Source organism: Microcebus murinus, chromosome 8 (genome assembly GCF_040939455.1).
Source record: "Microcebus murinus isolate Inina chromosome 8, M.murinus_Inina_mat1.0, whole genome shotgun sequence".
Classification (NCBI taxonomy): domain Eukaryota; kingdom Metazoa; phylum Chordata; class Mammalia; order Primates; family Cheirogaleidae; genus Microcebus; species Microcebus murinus.
Window position 1 is genome coordinate 99,642,674 of NC_134111.1, and position 15,637 is coordinate 99,658,310.

The following is a 15,637-nucleotide window of genomic DNA, read 5'->3' on the forward strand; positions in this document are numbered from 1 at the left end:
ACCCAGTGGGGCAGGAGGCTAGGAACAGTTTTGTGGGCCCCACCTTGTTTTCTGATGGTCTATGGAAAGCCTCCTGAGGAGGTTCACACTTTGAACTCAACTGGATGGGGGCCAAAGGGATACTTTCTGGAGGATGAGGACAGAAAGCACCACCCCAAGACGTGGTGGAATAAGACCATCTATTTTCAATCAGAGCAGGCTTAGGGCATTCATAGAGGCTGGAGAGATGAGCAGTGGATGTGATGAAGTGACTGGAATGAATTCTGGCAATAGTGGCATGGCTGGCAACTTTCTCATTCATATCTCAACTCTTCCTAAGCCTTCCCCAGCTCTCAAATGAAAAATGCCTCCCAGAGACCTGCCATCACACCACCCTAATTCAGTCCTCTGTGGGTACTTAGCACTACCTGATATTTTTCTTCTCTGTTTACTGTCTGTCTGCCCCTGCCCAGCCTTGAGAACACAGACCGTTTTCTGCTGTATTGCTGCTGCCTAAAGCATTGCCTGTCACACAGTAGAGTGAAAATTATCTGTTAGATGGATGAGAAGTAGTTAGGGAGAAGCAGCAGTAGGGAAAGCCCATATAGTTCACATGGCATTGCTTTGGAGTCAGTCTGGGGCAGAGCAACAATAGCTAATACTTATGTAATGCTTATTAAGTGCCAGGCACTATTCCAGTTCTTTATAAATTTATTTGCTTTTCAAAATAACCTTGTGAAAAAGTTATCACTGGGACATAGAGGTAAATTAATTTGTCCAGGGTCATGTAGCTAGTAAGTGGAGGAGGTAGGATTTAAATTGAGACCCTGCTCTGTCATCCCAGTTTATCTATAAAGTGAGGATAATAACAGTACTTGCCTCTTGAGTTACACACTAAAGGAGATAATGCATGTATTTTTTTTTGAGGGCACATAATAAGCTTGGGGGTGGGGAGAGAGTAATATTCTTACAGCCTATGGGGAATGAGCCAGTAGAGGGAGACTTAGAAGAACAGAAAAGAAATGGGATGGTGGGGAGACCAGCTTGAGAGAGGGCCCACCTCCTGGTCCATACCAATTTGAGAATAAAGGTAAGAGTGGGTACCTGGGAAACTAGTGGCCTACGTGTACGCACACCAGAGTGTAGGCTCTGCGGGAAGAGGACTTAACTGTCTGGCTTGCTCTATAAGACCCTCCTATGTGCCCAGACAGTGCCTAGGTGTGAGAATTAAGGTAATTCCTGTCTGCTGGTCTTTTCTTTGGGAAGAATAAGCTGTCTTCTAAGAGGAACGGGAGGGAAGGCTGGATAGGAGTTTGGTGGACACAGGCAGGAGAGAAGGCAGAGACACAGTCTTAAACTCCAAAGGACTGAATTAAAAGGTAAGTAAACTGCAGGTGAAGCAAATTGCCTACAGTAAGAAGAGGGAAGAACAGATTACTGCTTTGAACAAGATAATGCTCTTCAGGGGGGACATCCCTAACAAAGTCTAAATACCTCAGTCCTTAAATGAGTGGAAATTATAAAATCTGAACCTGTCCCAGCAAATAATGGGTGAGCAAATGTGGTGAACTATTACTTCCTTCCTCCCATTCCTTGGGCCTCAGTGTTTTCCATCTATTAAATAAAGGCAGTAATTCCTGTTCCTTTTTCCAAGGGTATGCCCAAGTACTAAGAGTGAGGCAAAGATGGATCAGATCCACATCCTCTGGGGCTCTAGATCTGAGATCCTGGAGAGGAAACCACAGGTGGGCTGCCCAAATGCCCAGAAACTTAAGTAAGGCTACCTCCAGCTTTATTCTCTTGCTGCCAGGGTCCAAATGCTGTCCCCATCCCCACCCTGTAGCTAACCTGGACCACAAGACCAGAATGGGAGGGGTGAGTAAGGAAGCTTGTTTGTTTCCAAACTTTTTTTTTTTTTTTAAGTTTTGAAAACATGAATTATTTTCCCAGGTTACTTTTAGAAAAACAAAAAGAAAACATGAATTGTAAAGTATACACAGTGCAAAATTCAAAACGTTCAAAAAGATGCACAGTACACTAACTCTTCCCTTGCTGTCCTCTAGCCTCCAGGTTCTGGAGTGGTGCCTGCAGCAGTCTCCTGTGTATCCTTCCAGTTGTAGTCAACTCACTTGCAAATAGACAGGTGTATTTATTATACTTAATACAAATGCTGTCATACTAGGTATGCTATTCTGTTGTCTCTTTTTTATTAACTACATTTATCTTGTAACTCATTCTACATCAGCACATGTAGAGCTGCTTCATTCTTTTTTTTTTTTTTTTTGAGACAGAGTCTCGCTTTTGTTGCCCAGGCTAGAGTGAGTGCCGTGCCGTCAGCCTAGCTCACAGCAACCTCTATCTCCTGGGCTCAAGCAATCCTGCTGCCTCAGCCTCCTGAGTAGCTGGGACTACAGGCATGCGCCACCATGCCCAGCTAATTTTTTGTATATATATTAGTTGGCCAATTAATTTCTTTCTATTTATAGTAGAGACGGGGTCTTGCTCAGGCTGGTTTTGAACTCCTGACCTCAAGCAATCTGCCCGCCTTGGCCTCCCAGAGTGCTAGGATTACAGGCGTGAGCCACCGCACCCGGCCTGCTTCATTCTTTTTAATAGCTACATGGTTTAAATTTGACTGGCTTAAAAAAAAAAAAATAAATAAATAAATAAAAAATAAATAAAAAAAAATAGCTACATGGTGCTCCTTATGTGAAAGGATCACAATTCATTTAATCAGTCACCATTGCAGGACATTTAGGATTGTTTCCTGTGTTTGGCTATTGTAAACTGCTATAGCAAGTTTTTTTTTTTTTAAAGAGAGGGTCTTGCTCTGTTGCCCAGACTGGAGTGCAACGGCATGATCATAGCTCACTGCAGTCTTGAACTCCTGGGCTCAAACTGTCTTCCTACCCCAGCCTCCCAAGTAGATGGGACTACAGGCACGTGCCACCTGTTACTGGCCATCACCTAATTTTTTAATTTTTTGTAGAGGCGGGTTTTCACTAGAGAAAGAGAGCCCAGGTTGCTCCCAAACTCCTGGCTGGGATTGCAGCCTCGAGCTATTTAGCCTTTTTACATACTTTATTTTACACATGTACAAATTGTATCTGTAGAATACTGCAATGTAGAACCGCTAGGTCATAGGCCTTTTACATTTTGATGATGTAAATGCTGCCTTTTGAAGTTTTGGGTGATGGTTCTAGCCAAGAGTGACCATACCTGCTCTGCCTTGCTGTGGTTATCTGCTGCCCCCAGAGCTCCAAGACAGCACTGTACCTTTTCTTTCTTTTCTTTTCTTTCTTCTTTCTTCTTTCTTTCTCTCTCTCTCTTTCTTTCTTGCTTGCTTTCTTGCTTTCTTCTTTTCCTTCCTTCCTTCCTTCTTTCCTTCCTCCCTTCTTCTTCCCTCCTTCCTCCTTCCCTCTCTCTCTTTCTGTCTTTCTCTCTCTATCTTTCTTTCTTTCTTTTTTATTTTGACAGAGTCTCACTTTGTTGCCCAGGCTAGAGTGAGTGCCGTGCCGTCAGCCTAGCTCACAGCAACCTCAATCTCCTGAGCTCAAGCGATCCTCCTGCCTCAGCCTCCCGAGTAGCTGGGACTACAGGCATGCGCCACCATGCCCGGCTAATTTTTTGTATATATATATTTTTAGTTGGTCAATTAATTTCTTTCTATTTTTAGTAGAGATGGGGTCTCGCTCAGACTGGTTTCAAACTCCTGACCTCAAGCAATCCGCCCGCCTCGGCCTCCCAGAGAGCTAGGGTTATAGGCGTGAGCCACCACGCCTGGCGTTCTTTTTTTTTTTTTAAGGACACAACAAAAGTTTATTTGCAAGTCAGTCATTTGGATAGTAGAATATGTTTTTCCAGGCTGGACACGGTGGCCTGCACCTGTAATCCTAGCACTTTGGGAAGACAAGGTGGGGGGATCACTTGAAGCCAGGAGTTCAAGACCAGCCTGAGCAAGAGTGAATCCTGGTCTCTACGAAAAGTAGAAAAATTATCTGGGTGTGGTGGTGCAGGCCTATAGTTCCAGCTACCCAGGAGGCTGAGGCAGGAAGATCGCTTGAGCCCAGGGAGTTGGAGGTTTCAGTGAGCTGTGATGATGTCACTGCACTCTAGCCCAGGTGACAGAGCAAGACCCTGTCTTCCCCCCCCCCCCAAAAAAAAAGGAACAGGCCGGGCGCGGTGGCTCACGCCTGTAATCCTAGCACTCTGGGAGGCCGAGGCGGGCGGATTGCTCAAGATCAGGAGTTCAAAACCAGCCTGAGCGAGACCCCGTCTCTACCATAAAAATAGAAAGAAATTAATTGGCCAACTAATATATATATATATATATAAATCAGCCGGGCATGGTGGCTTGTGCCTGTAGTCCCAGCTACTCGGGAGGCTGAGGCAGGAGGATCGCTTGAGCCCAGGAGTTTGAGGTTGCTGTGAGCTAGGCTGACGCCACGGCAGCACTCACTCTAGCCTAGGCAAGAAAGCGAGACTCTGTCTCAAAAAAAAAAAAAAAAAAGGAACAGTTACTTATATGCAATGCCTTTAGCATTGTACATTTTGCAGAGGAGGAACTGGGTGGCGGGGAGGGTGATGCTACCCCATCCCCAAAGTCATGGCTCTAATTCTCTGGGGAGTTTGACTAGTCCCTGACACCAGCCCAGAAGCCCCAGGGGCACTGCCTTGAGCAGCGGTGACCATCTCTGCAGACCTGCCTGGCTGGCCCCCACGAACCACCACACCTGTCCATGCACTGAGGTCCCACTTGGGGCATCCATGGGCACTCTGGACCCCAAGACCCAGTCGGCCACAGTGAACCTTGCTCCCATGCAGAGGTCCAAAAGCCCACAGGAGGGAGTCTGCGGGGCTTCAGAGGATTAACTCCATTTCCCAAATCCAGGCCTCTAGGAACTGCTTATCTCAGGCTCCAACCAGCAAATAAAATCACATCAGGATTTAAAATGGAGTTTTTGTGGTGTCCGCACATGTGTGCCAGGCGCCCCGTGTAAAATAGAAAAAATAAAACGGAGTTTAATGTAGGGACTTGGTGACATGGTTGATGGAATTTTGGCTGAGAAGCCAAATGGGACATGGCAAGGTGAGAGCAGGAAGCTGCTGCCACTCTCAGGCACCCCACCGCCCAGGGCTTCCACGAAGGTGGACTCCTGAGGAAGAGGCTGGGCCACTTACTACCAGAGAAGCTGCCCAACACAGAGGGGTGGCAGGTGGGGGTATCCTGTTCCTGTGTCTCCCCTGCTCTTCCTCCTGAGATCCAGCCAGCACACAGCTGACAAAGCCTACAGGGCAAGCCTCCTGCAATGTGGGCCAAGCAGGGGGCAGCAGTGAGCTTTGCAGCCTCAACCTGTATCCGGAGCTCCAGGCCTGGGTGTCGCTGTGATGAGGGACACAACCAAGTTCCCTTTGTCAATCCAGCCTGCTTCTGTCTTTTGGGTTCCCTGAGGCCTTCAGATGCGGTCCAGAACTTTCAGCCAGATGCCAAAGGGGGGTCCTAAGGTTTTCCTCCCTTGCCGGTCTTGCTGGCTGTGTTAGCCAATCTTCCCTTACCGGATGCAACATGTGCCTCTAGGATTTGGGGGCCAGAGCCAAAGAACCCAGCCTTTGCCTCTCCAAGGCAGCTCAGGTGGCCCAGGAAGCTTCACCTGCTAATCAGAGGGAGGAATCAGCCCATTAGCTCACCAGCGCCCCTGAGCCCATTGGAGGAGACTGTAGCAGGCCCCAGATCCTCACCCCAATTTTCCTGCTGCACCTCCCAGTCCAGGCCATGGTCAGCTCTCCCATCCCCATCCGGGAGGTTGGGCCCCACTGGAGAGAGATCTGGGACGATACAGGTCTGGGTCTCCACTGCCCTGCCCTGGGCAGCTGCCCTGGTGGCAGCCCCTGCCACTAGCTGAGACAATCTTCCAGGAGCTCCTGACCGGCTCTCACTGCCATCTCCCCAGCATCTGTTCCAAGCCTCTGTTTCCAGGGCCCTCACTCCTCCCCACCCTGTCAACAGATATTTGTCCTCTCCTACATAGCACAGACACCTCCCTCAGGGATCCCACCCTCTGACTGGCACACAGCCCCAGACAGCCTTAGCTTACCCCACCCCACCCCAAGGCCCCAGGGAAGCCAGAATCTTTCTCCAAAATACCCCTTCCCCTGGGCCAGGGAGCCCCTCCTGGCCCCCTCCCAGGGTCCCAAACCAGTGACCTCCACAGCCACCTGCCATCCCAACACCTCCTTCCTCCCATTGCCCTTTGCAGGAGCAAGCTCCAGGGAGAACTGACAGTTGCTGTCAATGTCCCAGCCCCCGGCAGGGGACCTCTAGTACCATCTTCTGCAGACACCCTCTTTGTTGCTAGCCCAAAGGATGCTCTGTAGACTTTATCTCTCTTGCCCCTTCTACAGCTTCTTTCTCCTGACCACATCCTACTTGGAACTTCTCCCCTGCCTCCCTGACCACTGTCCCCTAGCCTCCTTCCTCTGCCTACCTTCTTCCTTTCTCAAAGGGGAGTTTCCCCTTTCTCCTCCCTTGACACTCCCTGAATAAACCCCTTTGCCCTGGGGCCTCAACTACCATCTGTACACACACCCACCTCCTGCCCTTTGCTGGGAGCAGCTTCTCTGGTAGCAGCTGCAGCTCCCCGAGGAGTCCACCTGCCAGTGGCTGAAGCCATCTGATGGCACCCAAATCAGCATCTCTCCAGTGGCATCTTTATTCCTGGGCTCCAGACTCATTAACCCAGCAGCCTGGCAGATGTCTCCCTTCAGTACCCTATAAATCTGCAAATTCAGAGTGTCCCGCTTTGAATTTAACTTCTTCCTCTATCCCTGAACTGCCATCTATCCTACCTCACTACCAGCTTTCCTAGCCAAGAGCAGGGATCTGATCTATCTTAGTCCATCTGGGCTGCTCTAACAAAATATCTTAGACTAGGTGATTTATAAACAACAGAAACATATTGCTCACAGTTCTGAGGCTGGAAATCCAAGATCAGGGCACCAGTAGATTCAGTGTCTGTGAGGGCTGGATCTCATAGACGGTGCCTTTCTGCTGTCTTTATGTGCCAGACAGGCTCCCTCAAGCCTCTGTATAAGGGCACTAATTCCATTCATGAGGGCAAAGCACCTGGGAGCTAATCACCCCCTAAAGGCCCCACCCCTTAATACTGTTACACTGGGATTAGGTTTCAACATGTGAATTTGGGGGGGACACCAACTCAGACCATGGCACTGTCTAGACTCTACCCTCTCCCTCAGCTAGGCTTCCCAAGGCCTGGGCTCCGAGTGAGTTTGTAGTGGTTCCAATACTCTCTCCTCGGCCCCACTCGCTGCAAGCCTTCCCCAGTGCTGCCTGGATTCATGCAGCGATTGTCATCAGCCTCCCTGACACCAGTCTCGCCCCATCTCTTAATCTACCACGCTGTAGCCAAACCAATTTTTCTCATCAACAGATATAGGCACATTCTTCTAGTTAGGAGCTTTCCACAGCCAGCAGGAAAAAAGTCCATGTGCCTTAGCCCGTTCCTTCTGCAGAGAGCGGACTAGGGCAGGGCAGGGCACTTGCCTCAGGCCCCACTTCTTAAGGGACACAACACACTCAGCCATGAAGAGAACTATTTCACTGCTATGTTTTTCAATTACTGGGGAATTAAATCCATGATGAACAACAACAAAAAAAAATCAGCATTTTAAATGAACACAGGATCGCTATTACTATTTGTTTTGCTTCAGGCTCCACTATGGCTTGCATAGCCCTGTTACTGATCCTGTCCTTATTTAAAATTTAATACTTTGTTCATAATGAATTTTCTTGCATTAATTTTGATTTCAAAATATTACATTAAAATATTATCTTGATTTCTGAGATTTTGGCCTTAAAGTCTGTGCACCAGGCACCTGCCTCACTTGTCACACTCTAGTCCCCATCTTGTGCCCTACACAGACCTCCAGGCTCCAGGTCATCTGGACAATGGGTCTTCCCCCAGTGGTCACGGGCTCTGTCCCTCCTGCACCTCCTCTTCTGCTCCTTCCTTGCCTGAGATGCCCACCACCCCACCCCAGCTTCCTGGTCATCCTTCAGGACTGAGCCCCCTTTTCCAGGAGTCTTCTCTGTTGTCTTCAGACTGAGTCAGGCTCTCCTCCATGCTCTAAAAGCACCAGCTGTCACAATGCTCTTGGGTGAGCATACTGTGTCTGTCTCCCCATTCAACTGGGAGCTTCTTGAGGTCATGTGGAACTCACACTCTTGACACTAAGCTATGCACAATGTCAGCAAACAGCTGGTGCTCAGTAAACATAATGAGTGCTCACTGATATAATGAGTGATTCTTACAAGGCCTAGAGTTGTTGGAGGGACTTCAGAATAACTCTAATGGGTATTCCAGAGACTGTGAGATCCTAGATACTACAGAGAACAAGTCAGTTGCTTCCAGGCCCCCCAGTCACACCCCAGCCTATGGCACCTTGCCTGAGCTAGGGCACCCAGGCTCAGCCAGCTCCTGTCTTTCATGAATCCCCGTCCCCCACCTGGGCCTCAGCCTCTGTTCCTGCTGAGTCTTTTCAGTGCTATTGTAAATGGAATTGTTTTCTTAATTCCATGTTTTATTGTTTATTGCTAATGAACAGAAATATGCTTGATTTTTTGCATATTGATTTTATATCCTAAAACCTTGCTGAACCTTTTATTAGCTCTAATAGTTTTTTTTGTGAATCCGTGGGATTTTCTATATGGAAGATCATATCATCTGCACACAGAGATAGTTTTACTTCATCTTTTTCCAATCTGGCTGCCTTTTATTCAGTTTTCCTTGCTTAATTGCCCAGGATGGCCCCCAGTACAATTTGAATACAAGTGGTAAGAAGGGACATCTGTGCCTTGTTCCTGATCTTAAAGGGAAAAGCTTTCAGTCTTTCACCACTGGCTACAATGCTGACTGTGGACTTGGTGGTAGATATCTTTTATCACTAGCACTCTGGGAGGCCAAGGTGGGCAGATCGTTCAAGGTTAGGAGTTCAAAACCAGCCTGAGAGGCCGGGCGCGGTGGCTCACGCCTGTAATCCTAGCTCTTGGGAGGCCGAGGCGGGCGGATTGCTCAAGGTCAGGAGTTCAAAACCAGCCTGAGCAAGAGCAAGACCCTGTCTCTACTATAAATAGAAAGAAATTAATTGGCCAACTGATATATATATAAAAAATTAGCCGGGCATGGTGGCACATGCCTGTAGTCCCAGCTACTCGGGAGGCTGAGGCAGAAGTGTTAGGGACCGACCTTCCACAGCCCCACCGGACAGAAAAGCAGAGACATCGAGGATGCAATCACACAAGAGGAGGTTTATTTTCTGGCTAGCCAGGGTCCAAGCCCCAGAGCACCAACACAGTGGCCACTCTCACAGGCAAGGACCCCGACCGGAACAACGGCATGCCTTTTATCCCCACGGTGCACAAGCTGCGCACAAGCCGACTACGCATGGATCATTGACCTTTAAAATGATTGGTTGCCCACTATTGCCTTTTGAAATAATTGGTGGGTTGGTTGCCCTCTATTGCCTGATGGGCCAGTCGCCCGTGCTTCAATGACCTCATCCCATAATTCCCGTTACAGCGGTGTAGCGAGCAAGCAATGACCAGAAGCAAAGGTTTGTGGTTAGCTCAAACCTTACTTGGGTGGGTTACTTGCCCCACCCAAGTAAATTCCTCTGCCCTTCCTCTGTCCTACAAATTTCTCTGCCCTACAGAAGGATCGCTCAAGCCCAGGAGTTTGAGGTTGCTGTGAGCTAGGACGCCACGGCACTCACTCTAGCCTGGACAACAAAGCGAGACTGTCTCAAAAAAAAAAAAAAACAAACCAGCCTGAGCAACAGTGAGACCCCCCTCCCGTCTCTACTAAAAAAATAGTAAGAAATATAGTAAGTATATATATATATATAATATATATATATATATATATACACACACACACACACACACATACACACATATATAAATTATCTGGCCATGGTGGCGCATGCCTGTAGTCCCAGCTACTTGGGAGGCCAAGGCAGGAAGATTGCTTGAGCCCAGGAGTTTGAGGTTGCTGTGAGCTAGGCTGATGCCATGACACTTACTCTAGCCCCGGGCAACAGGGTGAGATTCTGTCTCAAAAAAAACCAAAAACAAACAGATACCTTTTATCAGATTGAGGAAGAGCTATTCTCCTTTGTTCAGTGTTGGTTTTTTTTTTTTTTTAATCATGATGTTGACTTTTTGTGAAATGTTTCTTCTACATCTATTGAGATGATTATGTGGCTTTGTCCTTTATGGTTAACATATTTTAATTTTTATTTATTTGTTTATTTTGCAGAGACGGGTCTTGATATGTTGCCCAGGATGGAGTGCAGTGGCTATTTACAGGTGCAATCATAGTACAATACACCCTCGAACTCCTGGCCTCAAACAATTCCCCTGCTTCAGCCTCCTGAGTAGCTGGGCACACAGGTACACTACTGTCCCTAGCTTTTGGTTAACACATTTCTGAAAGTAGTTCCCTGTGCAGAGTAGAGGAGTAGGAACCAGGAATATGGGACACATGGGTGCAAAAGAGAATTTTTTTTTTTTTTGAGACAGAGTCTCACTTTGTTGCCCAGGCTAGAGTGAGTGCCATGGTCAGCCTGGCTCACAGCAACCTCAGTCTCCGGGGCTCAGCGATCCTCCTGCCTCAGGCTCCCGAGTAGCTGGGACTACAGGCATGCGCCACCATGCCCGGCTAATTTTTTGTATATATATTTTTAGTTGGCCGATTAATTTATTTCTATTTTTGGTAGAGACGGGGTCTCGCTCAGGCTGGTTTCGAACTCCTGACCTCGAGCAATCCGCCCACCTCGGACTCCCAAAGTGCTAGGATTACAGGCATGAGCCACCACGCCCGGCCTGCAAAAGATAATTTTTACTGACTAGCCTTTCATATTTTGGGTTTATTGAATGTATTTCTTATTTTAAAATTGTGATAAAATACACATAAAATGTACCAACTTAACCATTTTTAAGTGTACAGGTCCACAGTGTTAAGTACATTAACATGGCTGTGCAACCAGTCTCCAGAACTTTTTCATCTTGTAAAACTAAAACTCTGCAACCATCAAACAACACCTCCCCATCTCCCAGTCCTTGGCAACCACTATTTTACTTTCTGTTTCTATGAGTTTTACTACTCTAGATATCTCCTACAAGTGAAACGATACAGTATTTGTCTTTTTTGTGACTGGCTTATTTCACTTAGTATGGTGTCTTCAAGGCTCATCCATGTTGTAGCATGTGTCAGATTTCCCTTCTTTTTAAGGCTAGATAACTTCCACTGTGTTTATCCATTCATTCATTCATGGACATTTAGGTTACTTCCACTTTTTGGCTATTGTGAATCATGCTGCTATGAACATAAGTATACAAATATCTTTTTTTTTTTTTTTTGAGACAGAGCCTTGCTTCGTTGCCCAGGCTAGAGTGAGTGCCGTTGCGGCAGCCTAGTTCACAGCAACCTCAAACTCCTGGGCTTAGGCAATTCTCCTGCCTCAGCCTCCCGAGTAGCTGGGACTACAGGCATGTGCCACCATGCCTGGCTAATTTTTTCTATATGTATTAGTTGACCAATTAATTTCTTTCTATTTATAGTAGAGCAGGGGTCTCCCTCTTGTTCAGGCTGGAATCTTTTTGAGACCCTGAGGCTGAGGCCGGAAGATCACTTGAGCCCTGGAGCTGGAGACTATAGTGTGCTATGATCCCACTGAATTCCAGCCTGAGCAGCATAGTGAGACCCTGTTTAAAAATTTCTTTTCATTCTTATTTTTTTTTTAGAGATGAGGTCTTACCATGTTGCCAAGGCTGGTCTCAAACTCCTGGACTCAAATGATCTCCCACCTCAGCCTCCCAAGTAGCTAGTATTAAAGGAACATGCCACCACATCTGGTTTTTCCCCTGTCCCCAACCTGGACCTCAGCCTCTGAGTAGCTGGGACTACAGGCATGTGCCACCATATCTGGCCCCTTAGAAATAAGTTTAACAAAAGAAGTGTACGACTTAAACACTGAAAAATACAAAACAATATAGAAAGAAGTTAAAGACCTAATAAGATTAGACAAGGGATGGGAAGAGTAGGAAAAAATACCTAATAAATGAGAATACATCTCATATTCATGGGTCAGAAGATTTAATTTTGTTAAGATAGCAATACTCTCCAAATTGATTGACAGATTGTATAATCACTATTAAAACTGCAGCTGCCTATTTTTGTGGAAATTGATAAGCTGATCTTAAAATTCATATAGAAATTTAAGAGACCCTGAACAGCCAAAACAATCTTAAAAAGAATAAAGTTGGAGAACACATTTTCTTTTTGAGACAGAGTCTTGCTCTGTTGCCCCGGGCTAGACTACAGTGCTGTCATAATAGCTCATTGAGCCTCAAACTCCTGGAATCAAGTGATCCTCCTGCCTCAACCTCCTGAGTAACTGGGACTACCGGCGCATGCCATGGTGCCCAGCTAATTTTTCTATTTTTAGTAGAGATGGGGGTCTTGCTCTTGCTCAGGCTGGTCTCAAACTTCTGACCTCAAACAATCCTCCTGCCACGGCCCCCCGGAATGCTAGGATTACAGGAGTGAGCCACCACGCCTGGCTGAGAACATACTTTATGATTTCAAAACTTACTACAGAGCTACAGTAATCAAGACAGTGTAGTACTGGCATAAGGATATATTGGAGAGACATATAGATAAATGGAATAGAATTGAATGTCCAAAAATAAATCTATACATTTAAGATCAATTGATTTTGACAAACTTGCCAGAACAATTCAATAGGGAAAGAACATTCTCTTCAACACATGATGCTGGGACAACTGGTATCCACACATAAGAGAATAAAATTGAACCCCTCTCTCACACCATATACAAAAATTAACTCAAAATGGCCGGGTGCGGTGGCTCACACTTGTAATCCTAGCACTCTGGGAGGCTGAGGCGGGTGGATCACTCAAGGTCAGGAGTTCAAAACCAGCCTGAGCAAGAGCAAGACCCCGTCTCTACTAAACATAGAAATTAATTGGCCAACTAAAAACATATGTAGAAAAAATTAGCCAGACATGGTGGTACGTGCCTATAGTCCCAGCTACTCGGGAGGCTGAGGCAGAAGGATCGCTTGAGCCCAGGAGTTTGAGGTTACTGTGAGATAGGCTGACTCCACAGCACTCTAGCCCAGGCAACAGAGTGAGACTCTGTCTCAAAAAAAAAAAAAAAAAAAAAACCTCAAAATGGATCAACAATCTAGATGTGAGAGTTAAAACTATATAACTCTTAGAAGAAAACATATGCATAAATCTTCCTGACCTTGTATTAGGCAATGGTTTCCTAAATATAACAACAAAAGCATAGGCAACAAACAAAAGAAAATAAAAGGTACGTTGGACTAAATAAAAATAAAACATTTTTGTTGCAAAGGACACTATCAAGAAAGTGAAAAGATAATCCACAGACTGGGAGAAAATATCTACAAATCTGATAAGGAGTTAATATCCAGAATATATAAAGAACTCCTACACCTTAATGACAAAAAATAAAAAGTTTTAAAAATGGGCAAAGGATTTGAATAGGCATTTCTCCAAAGAAGACATACAGATAGTGAATAAGCACGAGAAAAGATGCTCAACATCATTAGCCATCAAGAAACACAAATCAGGCCGGGCGCGGTGGCTCACGCCTGTAATCCTAGCTCTCTGGGAGGCCGAGGCGGGTGGATTGCTCGAGGTCGGGAGTTCGAAACCAGCCTGAGCAAGAGCGAGACCCCGTCTCTACTATAAAAATAGAAAGAAACTAATTGGCCAACTAATATATATAGAAAAAATTAGCCGGGCATGGTGGCTCATGCCTGTAGTCCCAGCTACTTGGGAGGCTGAAACAGAAGGATCGCTTGAGCCCAGGAGTTTGAGGTTGCTGTGAGCTAGGCTGACGCCATGGCACTCACTCTAGCCTAGGCAACAAAGCGAGACTCTGTCTCAAAAAAAAAACAAAAAAAAAAAAACACAAATCAAAACCACAATAAGCTACAACTTCACACCCATTCTGATGGATAAAATTTTTTAAAGTCAGAAAACAGTAAGTATTGATGAGGATGTAGAAAAATTGGAACTCCTGTACACTGCTGGTGGGAATGCAAAATGGTGCAGCTGCGCTGAACAGTCTGGCAGTGCCTCAAATGGTTAAACATAGTTACCTTATAATCCAGCAAATCTACTCCTAGGAATGTAGCCAAGAGAAATGAAAGCACATGTTCATACAAGAACTTACTCATAAATATTCATAGCAGCACTATTTATAATGGACAAAAAGTAAAACAACTCAAATATCTATCATCTGATGAATGGATAAACAAAATGTGGTATATTACAAAGGAATATTACATAGCAATAAAAAGTACTGATCTATGCTGCAACATGGATGAATTTTGAAAACATGCTAAATGAAAGCAGCCAGATGCAAATACTTCATACTTTATGCATCCATTTATATGAAATATTCAGAACCAGCAAACCCATAGAGATAGAGGGCAGATTAGTAGTTTCCAAGGTCTGGAGGAAGGGGGCAATGGGAGTGACTGTTAATAGGTATGGGGTCTTTTGCTGAGGTGTTGAAAATGTTCTAGAATTAGTTGTCATGGTCACACAACTTTGTGAATATATCACAAAAATAAACGCTAAATTTTACCCTTTAAAAGGGTGAATATACCGGCACCCAGCTAGCTCAGTCGGTAGAGCATGAGACTCTTAAAAGGGTGAATATTATGGTATGTGAATTACATTGTAATAAAAATTCTATATTAAAAATGTATTAACCTTCAAGGAGAAATAGAGCTCTCACCAGACCAGGACTGGATTACTTGAGACCTCCAGTGGAAGCTGAATCAGAAGGTAGCTTGGCAAACACGGAGTGCCAGTTGACTGTAAATTCACAGCACATCCAGAATCCTCACTGTTCTCACCACCTCCGCCCTACCAAGACAATTCACTCCCCTCCCAGCTCTGCCCTGACTCTCTGTTGCCCAGCCTCAATGGCTTTCTTTTAAATCTTCCACTTCACCCAGCCACACTTCCAGGGCCCGGTCTCATTTCCCTTCCTCTAAGGACGTGAGTGTGAGCTAGATCACCAGGGTCTCCAGAGCTCCTGTGCAGTGCTGGGGCCTAGCCTGGTGCCTGGCACAGGGCAGGAGCTCGGGAAGCATTTCTGGAGAGAACTTGAGAGTTAGGGAGAGACTTGTTGAGGAAATGCCATTCAGGGTGAGCCCAGTAGGGCCGTGGGTCTGTCAGCCAGGTGGGGGAGAGGGGGTGCCCTGGGCAGGCAGAACAGCATGTGCAAAGGCCCTGGAGAGAGGGCTGGTGCCCTCAAGCACTGAGGGATGACTGAGGGGCTTGAAGACTATCGATCGGTCTTATCGAGGGGAGTGGAAGAGGTGACAGATGGGGCTAGAGAGACAGCTAGGAGGTTGAGGGACTTTGGCATTGTATCTGAAGCACAGTGGGGGCCACCAAACAGGTGCAGGCCAGAGAATGACATGATCCTATCTCATATTTTGCGAAGATGGATGCTTCATAGAGGCTGGGTTGGAGGGTGAGCTTGGGGCCACGGCCACTGTCCAGGGGAGA